This window comes from Perna viridis, chromosome 2 (genome assembly GCF_037379345.1).
Source record: "Perna viridis isolate PV_CMFRI_1.1 ecotype Kerala chromosome 2, ASM3737934v1, whole genome shotgun sequence".
In the NCBI taxonomy this organism is placed as follows: domain Eukaryota; kingdom Metazoa; phylum Mollusca; class Bivalvia; order Mytilida; family Mytilidae; genus Perna; species Perna viridis.
The window spans coordinates 43169963-43181106 of record NC_142446.1 but is presented as its reverse complement, the minus strand read 5'-3'; the positions used below and the strand labels follow the sequence as shown (position 1 = coordinate 43181106).

The 11144-nt window shown below is 29.5% G+C and overlaps 2 long non-coding RNA genes across 2 annotated transcripts; one reads left to right on the top strand and one right to left on the bottom strand.

The window, feature by feature from the left end:
* Positions 1 to 514: 514 nt before the first annotated feature.
* On the top strand, positions 515 to 2909 carry LOC148625202 (uncharacterized). Its single transcript, XR_015920190.1, has 2 exons — positions 515 to 833; positions 2152 to 2909. It is a non-coding gene; the product is annotated as an uncharacterized LOC148625202 (long non-coding RNA).
* An 890-nt stretch (positions 2910 to 3799) lies between these two features.
* Positions 3800 to 7862, bottom strand: LOC148625201 (uncharacterized). The gene is made up of 4 exons (XR_015920189.1): positions 7773 to 7862; positions 5596 to 5684; positions 4599 to 4688; positions 3800 to 4024 (listed from the first exon to the last, which is right to left on the bottom strand). It is a non-coding gene; the product is annotated as an uncharacterized LOC148625201 (long non-coding RNA).
* Positions 7863 to 11144: the final 3282 nt, after the last annotated feature.

The window sequence follows — 11144 nt, the reverse complement described above, 5'->3', positions numbered from 1 at the left end:
TAGTGGGTAACCTTAGCTTTTCATTAACTAACACGCAAACTCTCATAAACGAATCTATTTCTTTGTATAAAAAAGGAGTCTTATTTTTAAAAAAATCTGGAAAATAAATAAATTTTGAAAACTTTAGATCTAACATAGAGAAATTGTTTTCCTTTTGAAAGTTTGACAAGGGACATTACTTACTTTTCAATAATGAATCCACAATTGCCTTGTCATTTGTTTGAATACTTCGTTAATGCATTTGTACTTTAAATGAGTAATCATATTTAATCTCCAAATTCTTCATAAGACCTATTCCTTTATTTTTTCACCTTTTTCATTGTTTATCTGACATTTTTTTCATGTTTCTAGAAATATTTGTCGATATTGCTTTTTCGAAACGAAGACAATTTTCTGTTTTAATAGTTATACTTTACAAATTACAAAAACTTAAACCACTTAATGGCAGGTTAAGTAATTTCGTGTATATATAAATTAAATTGTCGAAAAAAAATAACAAATGTAACGGGTTACGCATAATAATTTTGTACTTTTGACATAAAAGCAATTATCCACCACGAAAATAAAAAAAATTTGAAAAGCGGCAAAATTTTGCAAGACTTTGTTTTTTGGTGCAGTTTGTAGTAAATAAAAGTGTAGTTTACAAGCAGGATTCCAGACGCATTGGCTGATAAATTTATTAGTCTAAATCTTACTACGAATTTTGACAACGTTTCAGATGGAAAGACATATTTTGTTTTGTATATTATTGATTTCTCTAAATTGTGGCTACATGGATGGACAGTTGTATTACAGAAATCCTCCTGTAATTTGTGGGGATTGTAAAAGACATGGTAAGTTATTGAACGTATGTAAACAATTAAATTGACGTTTTATATTTACTTTGAAGTCACTGGATTTTTCCAATTACCCTTGTTAACAAAAAATATTACATGGGTTTAATTTCCTGAAAAAAAAAAAAAAACATAATTAGGCTAACATTGAAATGAAAAGTGGCAAAACTAATGTTTTAGAAAACATATCAACAGACAATGAAGCTAAATGACGAAAATTATTGGTAATTCCGATATAGTAAACCTCATCTACTTTTCTAGGAATAAGGACTGACAATAGCTATTCTCTACAGAAGCTTATTGAAAGAGTAATCAAGGGAACCAAGGTTATAGCAGTAGTCAAAAGAACGTAATCCAGAGACAAAGACCACACATGGAAAACAGATATGCACAACAAAGAACATAAAGTAACTAAATCATACATACAAAGTAACAAAAGCAAAGAGAGACTCCACTAAAATCTGGGAGCATGGACCAGGTTGAAGTCACTTGTTCTAAAAAATTCTTTATTGCGTTTAAGCACAAAAGTTATTCCGTTTTTTTCTTTGCAATGTTTTGTGTTAAAACGCAATAGTTATTGAGTTTAATTGCAAAGTTTTTCGTTTAAACGCAATAATAATAATAATTATAAAATAATAATAAAAACAAATTTTCCGAATAAGCTTCAATATATTCATTTATTATATATTTTTGAAAATGGTACATAAGGAATATTAATACAAAAAATAGCTTGCCTACAGTTTGGAACAAAATACATTCATATAATATATAAGAGTATGAAGGAAATAGATGTAAACCAGATTAAATTAGCTCTATCCTATTATTATGCTTGAAAAATAGAAAAATCTATTTCTTTCAAAGAACATAGGCCTGAAATAATAATCCCGTTATCGCAAATTAACACATCATGACAAAAATGTTCTTATTAGCTAAATATATAACAAAACATTTAGCAGAAAACAAGTTGCGGTTTAGGACAAACCAGTTTTTCATACGTGAATGTAATTCAACATGCCTGGTGTGTTGTATCTTTTCCATCACCTCCTCCAACAAAAAATGATTAAAAAAAACCAGAAAGATCGAATGACATCTTTCCAAATTCTTAGATTACTCATGTGTGAAAGACATGATTAATACGTGAAAAGAATCGCACACAAAATCAAAAACAAAGAACCCTCGTGGTAATTTTATAAGAAGTAGAAATTAAAATAAAGTCAAGAGGTCCACAACTGTTCTGCTTACAACACACCCATTACGAATTATCGTTCGATAGTCTAATATTTTCTATAAACTGAAACAACTTTACTTTATTTTTTAGCTGAGATATTCAGAACAACCACCAAAAAGCCTAACCCTAGTCCGAACCAATACGAAAAGGTTTACTCCTATTCATATCTTTTTAAACTGTTGAGAAGACCTGATATGGAAATTGGAGATGATTAATTATTTTAATGCATCGCTGGAAATACCAATAATTTAGGTTCGAAAGAACCATTAAATATTTTATATTTCAAGTTGCTGAAAAAAGCACTATTGAGATACCTAAATAAAATATTGAGGATAACAATTACTTAATTTTCAAATTAGAAATATGTCAAGGAATCATTATTCACAGCAATGCAGTTCTGGTTACCTTTGGGATTCAACAAATTATGCATGTTATGTTTATCATTAGAATGAAGAAAATATAAATAAACCAATACACATAGTATGAAGAGATAGTTTGAAAACTATAAATGTAAAACGTCTATTCACCTTGAGAACAGATCTTTGCGCCACAAAAGTAAAGAAATTCTTAAGTCTGAGAATATTCTTAACTTCCATGGTAACTCGAATCAACGTCTTTGAAACATCACAAGCAGTTTAGAATTTTCTCAGACATAACTAAGTTTTTTGCGCTAGGGTCACATTTACCTTCCTTGTCATATTTTATACTGTATGCTTGAACATTTATTTCACGTTATTGTTTGTTTTAATTATACATGACTGTAGGATTTATAGTTATTCTTCCTGATTGCGCTTACCCAAACTTGTGCTTCTAGTTAATGGTACAGTAAATAAAATGTTGCAAGGTAATCGTTTTCGTTTTTTTGTCTATGGATTTCTTCATAGTTGCCCCATGGTATGGCGTTTTATTCATTTATTTTTGACCTGGTGTTTTATTACCTCCATATGATACCAACATAATTTGCATATGCCTTTTTCGTGCATTATGATTGGTAGTTCACCTTTTACGACCTCAGCGATGACAGATTTTACAACAGTGTAAATTCCGGAACATATCGTAAACAACATGTCTACCATCGCTTCGACAAAAGCTGTACTATCTGCTTTATTTCATTCATTTTGGGAAATCGGCATTGTATATTCCAAATAATTTTTGAAAGAAACAGTTATCAGTGACCCGTAAATACTTTGAATATTGAAATTGACAACCATGTCACGTTGTCGGTTTGTACCGCCATTTTGCAATGTCAATTCCAGTGAATGAGAGCCTTCAAGGGAAAAAAATAAATATATTTCGGATAGTTAGGGATTGGAATTATAAGGATTAAACAGTTTTTCGTTCGTACTTCTCTTTACATAACCTTAATTCAAGGTAAAATCGAGGAACTTGCAGATATGATATTATAACGAGCAAAAGTCATATATCACGCCTAAACGCATCCTAATTCATTAAGACAAGTATTGTATTGAAATGAAAGGATAAAGTTTTATTTTTTGTTGAATTATAATGAGGGTAACGGAATGGTATCTGCATAAAATATGCATCCATATTCTTTTTTTACTCTGTCCGTCAAAAAGAGTACCAAATAAAGTTTTAGGAGGTCTTTTCCATTATCATAGTTTAAATTTAATGTTATGTAATAAGTAAATTACGTGTCTGGTTCATGAACTTGTCTGTTCAGTATTTACATGTACCTTGCACATATTAAACATACTTAACTTGGTAAAACAACCAAGTGTTATATTTTTGTATAATTTTACTTCTATGGAAAACTATACGTATTTATTATAAAACCATTAGATATAAGATATACTATATACATGAAGCGCATACTGAGTCTTTTATCACAGTTAGAGAAACTGTTTCATCATTTAAGCAAATAAAAAATTGATGTGACACATAACAGTATCTATGAAGTATTATATCATAGAATCTTAAGCATCTGTCCAAACTTCATTTCGATCTGAAAATGTAAATAAAAATATTGAAAATTCAACTTATGTTTAACTAATTACACACAATAAAATTGTACATCTAAGAGATAAAATAAGATTGTATAACGACAAAAGTTATAAATAATATGTCCTTTTTCAAGTAACAATTAGGATTTAAAGTGAGGAAGATCCGATATCACCAGAAAAGTTTTAAATACTTTTGGTTAAAATATCAATCCGTTTCTACTACAGTAAAACACAAAGCGATACGAAATGAAATATATATTTTTATTATATTTGTTTGATTGAATGATTGATTGATTGTGGTCTTTACCCTACTATAGAGTCGACGTGTATTAGAGGCAAAGAATGTTTGCTCAATCGAACAGACCCTGTTTTGCGGTAGTTTGAAACGTAGAGTCTAATGTATAGCAACAGCCCACAGGTAGGCATGTCACCCGAATCGGACACATAACTTTGACCTACGAGGTAAGCAGTCACCACTCTAGCTTAACTTCATGTTTTTTTATATATACGTTTAACTTTCAACGCTGTGTTCTAAAATAACTGAGATAATACCTCGTATTTTTGCATCATACCTACCTCCTATATCTTTGTATCCTCTACTATATCCGCCATAGTAATTATATGATGGGTAATATGATCTGTAATATGTTGGTCTACGTCTGTAATCTGTTTAAAATACATTTGAACCAATTTTGAATATTTTGTCAACTTGCATAATTTGTAATCTGCCATACGATGAGTCTTTTCTTGTGAGTGTGATGCTAATTATGACTTGTACACAATTTTCATGCAAACTGTAATGTACACAAAATTGTACACAACATATACATTATCAGGCATATACAAGTTTTTATTCATCAAATTATACTTCTAGTATTGATGTATGACATTTTTAGATATTGGAAAAAAATTAATCTCAGTCCTGTTTAAGAATCAGGCAGTAGGAAGAACATGGTATAAAAAAATTCATCATTTTGACAGTGCAATTGAATGATTTTCACCATCCGGATCAAGGAAAACAGACAAGATTTTCCGTATCATGCTGGATCATTGAGTTAAAATTTCATTGAAATGCACAGAAAATGAACATTCCAATGGCAGATAACTGTTATTTTTTAAGATTCTGTTGAAAAATTTCTTAGCAAAACCAGTGATGCAGAGATAAAATAATGGTTTTTTCAAACAGAGAAAGTATCCTTGAGTGATTTACATTGTCAGATCGGTGGGATCTTTACATGCATGTTTCTGATTTTTCCCATTTTGCCCGATTCTTACAAATACTTACACTTAATTTCAATTTTCACAAATATAATAGCACAATGCTCAGTGACAAAGTCATTTCATATGATATATATTGATATATTTTGTTATTGTTGAAGTTACGTTTACTGCGTGATACTTGATATTTCTCGTACAAAAATTAAGAAAAATATGAAATGTTCGACCAAGTTATGCGAAAGTAATAACAGTGCGATTGGAATTATTTAATTTATCTACATGAAACAAGGTAGTGATGAATTTAAACCGGAATGGTTTAGAAATGTATAGACGATTACACGAATTTATTACTTACATAAAAATCTACCAAATCCACTTGCTACAAGAGTAAACAATACCAGAAGAATGGCCAGTTTCATGTTCAAGATTTTTGTTGATTATTGTCTAAAAAAAGAAATATAGAAGATGAAGACATAAAAGACAAGTCATATCATATTATCTGAAATACGTACGAATCCAAAATAAAAAAAAATCAAGATATGCTGGATAAGACTTGTTTATCTGAAGACATAATCGTCTTAGCAAAATGTTCAAAAAGTACTATATGACTGTGAGTATTACGACCACAATTTAGTTATTGACTATGTAGTAATCGTTAGCGAGTACAAATTTCCATATTCAAAGTGTTTCCTATACCTTTGTATAATGGGACCTAGTTAATGCATTGGCCAAAAAAATGTAACAAGATTGTCTGTAAGACAATAATGAATGATTTTGTTTACTACAAAGCTATATATTGATTGTTATATATCGCGGTGTTAAATGATGTTTTGAGTTGTTTTGCTTAATCAGCAAATATGGCCTTAATCTAAATAAACACTGTCCCGTATTCTTTTTATAATAAAATATCAAATTAACTTGTTTCTGGCAAGGAAAAGAGGAATAAAAAATAAATAAGATGAAAAGGATGTATTAACAGACATTTGCTCTAACAGTAACGCAATTATTTCCCAGAACAATTTTAGAAGCCCAGCAGTAGAATATTTTGTGTATCAGTTTATAAGTGTGACAATACATAAAAAAATCCATCGATTTTGGTCTAAAAATGTTCATCCTAATTTATAGTAACAATTATAAGGAAGTAGTGAAATCCCTGTTTAAGTTCATTCTTATTTAATATTTGAAATAACAAAGTGAATTTTTCTGTGACTTTTATGAACAACTCGGCAGGTGTTTCGAGATATATTTTATATAGCCTAGCCGGCCGAGTGGTCTAGGGCGCTGAACTTTGTGCACGCGGTGTTGCCATAGATGTCACAGCGTTACGAGTTCGAGTCCAGCGGAGGGAACGACCAAAAATTTGCATCGCAAATTTGACAGTTCTAACATCGTTGGGAATTTTTCAGACCCTTATATATATATATATATATATATAGATAGATAGATATCGGGCTCCTGATAACATGTATTACTTATATATATAGTCAGTTGTAACGAACCCCTGTGATTGAATCGGAAACTGTTTCAAATCCAATGCTAACCGATCATTTCAACTTTTAATATAAACTTCCCGTTCTCATACAAGCAAAAACAAAAGACACACAGAGACAAGCGTATGCGATTTTTAAAAGAGGTACGTTTTTGGGTTGCTGATGAAATGTACTAAGTAACCAGATTAGGAACCAGATTGAACAACTGGCAATGAATATTTATAGAGATCGGGGCCTTGCTAATGAATATGACCTATTTAGTCTTGTAACGAGCCCCTTTCTCTGAAATGAAAACTGGGTAATGTTCAATGCTAACCGATCATTAGATGTAAACTTCCCGTTGTCATACAAGCAAGAAACACACGATGAATACACATGTATGATTACTACACGGGACCGAGTATGAACCTAGAACTATGACGCTATGGTGGTAAACATGGCAAATATCTGCAGCATTTTATATGCTAGTTTTAAGTATTAATATCAATTACATTAAATCATAGTCAAACACACCACAAACCGTATAATTTTAAAAAGCCAAAGAAGATACATCAGCTGAACAGATAGAACCAGAGTTTTCTTAAATTTCAAATCAAGTAATTTAAGTTTGTAGTGTGAGTTTACGGAAGAAAAAGAGTGATAAAAATAATTAAAGCAATTTTGCATTCATAATATGAATGCAGAAAATTTTAAGAAGCTTTTAAGTCTTTAAGCAAATCACCTCAACGGTTAAAAGAGTGAGCCACCTCAAACTCATTTGATTTTCGAAATGAAGTCAAAAACTTTCTGCTATGTGTACAATCATTTATTGTATTGAGTTAAAGTTCAAGCTCTATTTTTTTTAAATATCTTATTTAATTAAAAACCGTTAAAATTACTTATCAATGAAATATTGTTACTTTTTTACTTTTTGAAACAAGAAAATAACATTATGAAAACGAATATGATAATCACATAAAAGAATGAATAAAAATAAACTGCAATTAACATTTGTACAAAACAATAAGTATTGAATAAAGATGATATATTGGTGTAACCCTACCTGCTACTTGTCCCGCGGACTGAATGTGACAATAAAGCTGGCCAAGCTTATATATGTAAACCCAATTTCCAAAAATAGTTCACATTGTTAACCAAGCAAGGTGACGTTAATATGAAAACGACGAGTTGTCATAGGTTTTATTGAATATACAAACAGACAATTGCATTTATATTAGGGTACAATTGTGACATATTTAGTATTTGTCGTCTAAAAATAGACAAACTTGTTGCTTTTTTAAACGGCTTAAATTATTTTTTTGTGATATTCTACAAAAAGAATACCAACGGTTTTAGTATATGGTGGATGTTATAGTACAATAAAGGTCCCATTAGACAAATTACGAAAATCTAATCATTTTCATATTAGTATTAAAATCTGAACATGTTATAAATTGTACACATTTTGCCTATACCAGTTTTACATTAACAAATACAAAAAAAAAAAAAAAAAAAAAGAATTGTACTTTTGTACAACTTGTACAAATTTTAAAATAACATTACATTTAAATTTGCCTGTTCAAGTTATAACATGTACAAAAACATTGCCAAAAATGATTTCAGCTTGTACTAAATTAAAAAAAAACATTACACTCACATTTTATGCATGTTTATTGAGTTAATAATGGAAAAGCGTATATTAACAAAACACCTGCATGATTGATTATTCCTGAGTTATTGACATATGTCATCTGGAAAAATGCACACCACTTTCATTTTTCTGCACCTACATCTTCCACTCTTACAGTTTTTCTTGATGTGCCCTTCCTGCACTCAATGATAACTTATTAACAATCTCTCTAACAATACATTTATTCATAGGAACATCAGACACTCGAAGTGTTTTACATTATAAAACCAATATTAAGGACAGTAAGGGTTCCTATTAGTTGTTTGTGTTAAAGAATAATCAAAAGAACCAAGGTTATAGCGGTAATCAAAAGAATGTAATCCAGGGACAAAGACCAGACATGGAAAACAGACATACACAACAAAGAACATAAAGTAACTAAAATCATACATACAAAGTAACAAAAGCATGAATGTCGCCTAGTAGTTGTTTACCTGACAATGCTATTCTTTTAACGCATTTTATAGCAGGATTCATTCGAAATCAAAGGAAACACATTGTCACTCTCTATGATCAGATAACGTATGAAATACCTCTAGAATGTGGATTTCTGGAGTCTCTGATTCAACATTGTTTGTCATTGACCGAATGTGTCCGGCTAACTAGTCACATCTTAACTTACTTGTGTCCTAACTAATAATTAAAACCCTACAAGCTCTTTTATATCAACTTCACTTTGTAGAATTCCACCCAGCAAGAAAAAAGTTTAACAGAGCTCGAGTTATTTTGTTAATTAATGAACATCATAGAGTTCACATTTCATGTTTTTTTTCAAATAATCAGTTAATACGTTTAAGAAGCTTTGTGTAAGTCCTTTTCTTATGTTATAATTAATGTTAACATACCTATCATTTATTAATTTTTATTACATTTCTATTCCTATTTCATTTGACAATACTTTACGTATTAATATGATTCATTTCAATATTGTACAAGTTGAGATCCTTTCTTTTGGTCATTTTTTGTACATGTTATATTATTTACAGTTTGTATATGTAATAACTTTTGTTTTTTGGTTGGTTTTGATTTTTTTGAAAATCTGCTTCTAACGAACATAGTTTGACCTTACACCTTCTAAAACAAACAAGATTTTAAACACACATTTATTTAAATTGTTATCAAAAAAGACTTTTATTTAAATTTATAACTTTCCACTATCACCAATCATAAACTACAAAAAACCCAATTGTTATTCCAATGTGACAATACAAAAATATGCATTGATAATTATTAAATTCTACTTACCGAAAGGAAGCAAGTAAAGAATTTTATTGATGACATTTGTTTCTTTGTGCACATATAGGTTTTTTCAGTTATAAATGGTTGTGCTATAGTCTATCGCTTACTTCTACTACAATGGTTTTCGTTTTATCATAAAATACGTTAGCGATCAGACTTTGACGTGTGTAAGGTCGTTACCTATTATATTTGACATTATTGAATTGTTAATTATAATTTATGTACATAATAATATGTTTTGTATCATATATATGGCTATCAAAAGTTCAATATGTCAACTTCACATTTTTTCAAATCAATCTTTAGAATAGTCAAAACATTGGTTGTATACGTATATGTTGTATAATTGTATTTTGTACATTTCTAATTGTTTTTAATCATGCTGAATTTGGTTTCCTATTCCGATACTTTTGGATTTTCGAACTTCTTGTATATGCAATTATATTGGATTTAGATCTATTTGATTTTAATGCTGCTGATGAGAGAGATTTCCCTGAAAAACGTGTACAGTACATCGAATTTTACAATGTTTTTTATTCTTAAAATATAAAACACATTAAACTTAAGATTTCACCAATATATACAACATGGTAATTACCTGATTCAAATCTTTTTGTTTTATTAATCAAAGTTCGTAAATTTTTTGTTCAATAATTCTGATGACAAATCAAAATACTTAAAGGTCTTTTAGTTTTCTAATATATTCGATGGACATTTACGTTTGTTTACATTTGTTGTTAAACGCTATGGTTTTTTTATAGAAATTTCTTTTTAGAGAAAAAAGCGTAGTTCCCTATTCAATTTAAAAGTTACATGTGTAAAATAAACATTTTCAGCATGATAAATTGATTGCTGTCTGCTTCAAATCAAAATTATATTAATTTAACAGCATTTATACATTGTAATGTTTAAAATAAACACTAATTACTAAATGATACATGGTACGTGAGTCTAAGAGCATTCACATAAAACCTTCATGTCGTAGGTTGACAATTTAGGGATCAAACATCCCATTCCAGAATGTTCTAATTATTAATAAACTCACAATATACCAATGGAAATTTTTCAATTGTCTTTAATGATGGTTTTTTACATGATGGTTTTGTTCAACTGTCGTAAAATAGTTACGCAAGAACAAAAGACGATTATATAAGATGAAATATTAAACCATAAGTCAAACATTATGTCGAATAAACTTTGATGATAAACTTATGTTTTAACATGAAATAACAAGAAAGACTCGATTACTGTTTCAATAAAAATAAGCAAATAACTCATTACCTGCTTCTTGTTCAAGTGACCCAATAAACAGCAAGTTTTTTTTAATATTTTTGTCTTTATATACCAAGTCGTTATTATAAGATTACCTAGGCAGTCAATGTCCAAAATAGCAACACTTTATTGATATATAATCGAATATAAAAAGGACGTACACCTGACCTCCTACAACATTTGGCAATTATCACAAGTTTTTTGTATGTTTTGTATACGTAAAAACACCATAGT